We start from the raw sequence: 2963 nt of genomic DNA on the forward strand, positions 1-2963 counted from the left end.
AAAATGATACAAATCAAAGAAAGAATGCTAGTCGAAATATGTTGAGGAAACATTAATCAACAAGATGGATTAGTAAATGGTGCAGATGGTGTTTTCATGGGTATGTCCACATATGAGAATTACGAAATTGTATGGATTCAATTTCAAAACCCACAAATAGGAAATGAAAGAAGAGAAAACAACTTTTGTGCATACACAACTATCATTAGTCAAAAATGGATACCAATATTGTGAGTTCCAAGAGAAGGAGAAATCAACCCCTCTAAAACAAGAATCGTCACTCAACAGCAATTCCAATTCAACCAATTGTGCAGCTAGAACAATTAACAGAGCACAAGGCCTTGATGGAGAAGCTCACTTTCTCACCAATAGGAATATGCACACATGGTCTCGCATATATAGCACTCTCATGTGTAAAGAAAATTGAAAACCTTTACTTGCTTCACCCACTCCAGTAGTAGCATCTCCTTGTACATAGAGATGTTCATGAAGAAATGGAAAGATTGATAACTCAATCAGGATGGTAAAACCTAATAGTAAAATCCAACAAAATGGATACACGACTATACTATACGAGCCACCATCAAAACACTACAAATTATTCTTTCAATTGTTAGATGATCTACTATCATTTGCTTTTGAAACAACCAACATTATACTGATAGGTGACTTCAACATTGACATGCTCAACAAACAAAAGAGTTACACACATTACAAGAGACTATGAACACTGAATTACACACTAAATGTAATCATATTACAATGATATATGGAACACAATTAGATCGCATTTGGAGTAGCATACCAAACGTAAATAATCACTATGGAACAACATATGCATATTGGACAAATCACTCTATAACCTACATATGTGCATAATACAAGCCTACATTTCAACAAATGTTTGCCGTTACTTAAAAGTCATGCATACTATTGTGATCATATGCTAATAATTCCTTCATACCTCCCCCAACCACCACCCTTAAATGTTAACCGGGAGCTTGTATTCCAACTTGTGCATCCAACAATGAAGACCAAAGTCAATCACTTGGCCTTTTATGCATGTCACCTTTTGAAGGGAGGGACAACCCTATTCCCTTTATACCACTCTCTTTCCTCATTCTATTACAATCATCTTGGGCCTATTTGGATCCAAGGCACAATCCTAGCTCTATGGACTTGCCACTATCCATCAAAGGACATCACTAACCAGTGGTGGCATATTGTTAAACAATAGGTTAACACATCATTACAACTTCTTCATTTGTTGCTATCCTCAATGAAAACACTGATCTACACTAATGATAGGGTTCTCATAACAATTTCCTAGATTAAATTGGTACCTTTGTTTGTAATAAGAATCACTTTGGCTTCTAACAACCACTTGGGAAGCTCTCAACACCAAAACCAACACAAATTAAATCTCTCACACTTCTGAAAGAATTAAACCTTTCCTATGTTAAACTCAATACATGACCACAAACTCAAGCATAAGAGCAGGTGTTAACAAGCTTCTATTTCCACCCCTATAAGAAAACTCATATCCTGTAGTATGAAAAAATTTAAGGAAAACATTGCACTTAATGCATCAATTAAGCCAGTGACCACTCATCAGGAACAATCGAACAATCATCAAGGAAAGTCTAGTCAAGCAAGTTGAAGCAAAAAACCAAATATCTATTTGGATCTATGCCATGGTGTATCCGCCAACCATGAGTAGCAAAAGAACCTATGAAAAAAGCAAAATAGGGATTATGCCACTCTACCATGATCACTTCCATGCTACAAATAAGGAAATACATAGTTGTTTTAGGGTACTTTTAGGGTTCATTCCCAACCACTAAAAAGGGAGCCAATGCTATCTATTTGTATTCATAAAATCCTTATGAACATTATCATGTTCAATATAAGGATAGGAGCTAGCTCAATGGGTGGTCTTAAACAAATATAAATACTATTCGAATTTTAACCTTATGCAAAAGTTTTTTTTAAAACACAAAGTAAAACTTGATTATACATATAGATGGGAATCACGTCAACATTTTAAGTATGTATTTAGTGATTAAGTTGAAAATATTCCCTTAGAAAAGGGTTACACCTCAATCAACATAGTACCCATATTATATATCCAAAATTTACAAGATCTCATTCATACCATTAGAATGTTTTCATCACTTGTCATAAGTACTAACCTCAATTGGCATTATGTATTTGGGTCAAAATAGTTTTTAGTATAGGATATAATGGAGCAATATATTTATGTAATATCTAGTGATCATAGTTTCTAATATAGGATAAAATGGAGCATAGAGTAACGTTGTCATTCAAAAATGATAATATACCTTCTTTGACCATATACAAGTATCATGCATTCGTAAAAAAAGTTAGTCATAAAATGCAATATAATGTGCCCATACTGCATGTACATTAAATCTTCACATGTTAGAATGTGAGAAAGGGAATAATTTAACTATGAAATTAGGGATCAATGTAGGAAATGGTCTTCTATGTACACATGTATGCTAAGGGCCCATCTAATACAATTGATGTGAGTATGAGTGTATGCGTCCATCGGTGATGTATATGAGTGTATGCATCCATCCGTGATGTATATTGTTGTACTAATCCATGGTGCTTTACGGCTTGGGTGGTTTGTAGCGCAATTAATCACAACAATGTTGTATTTTTTAAAATAAAAATGCCATAAAATTTTCATGTTGCAAAACACAAAAAAAAAAAAGGCATTTGTAGCATTAATCCAAGCATTTCCTGCAAACAATCCCCATCCCTCCCTTTCCTGCTTACTCCTTCCGGTAATGGGGGTCTTGATTTTTGGGGGGGGTATACCAAAAATTGATAAACAAAATTATTTGATGAATATAGTTTTAGTTGATGGAGAAAATGGACATGAAAACCATCTAAATTGGATCTTGCCGTTCGATTTGATATATGACATGACCCCA

This window comes from Dipteris shenzhenensis, chromosome 11 (assembly GCF_047967505.1).
Source record: "Dipteris shenzhenensis isolate YYH24624 ecotype China chromosome 11, Dip_SZ_1.0, whole genome shotgun sequence".
NCBI classification, from domain to species: Eukaryota; Viridiplantae; Streptophyta; class Polypodiopsida; order Gleicheniales; family Dipteridaceae; genus Dipteris; species Dipteris shenzhenensis.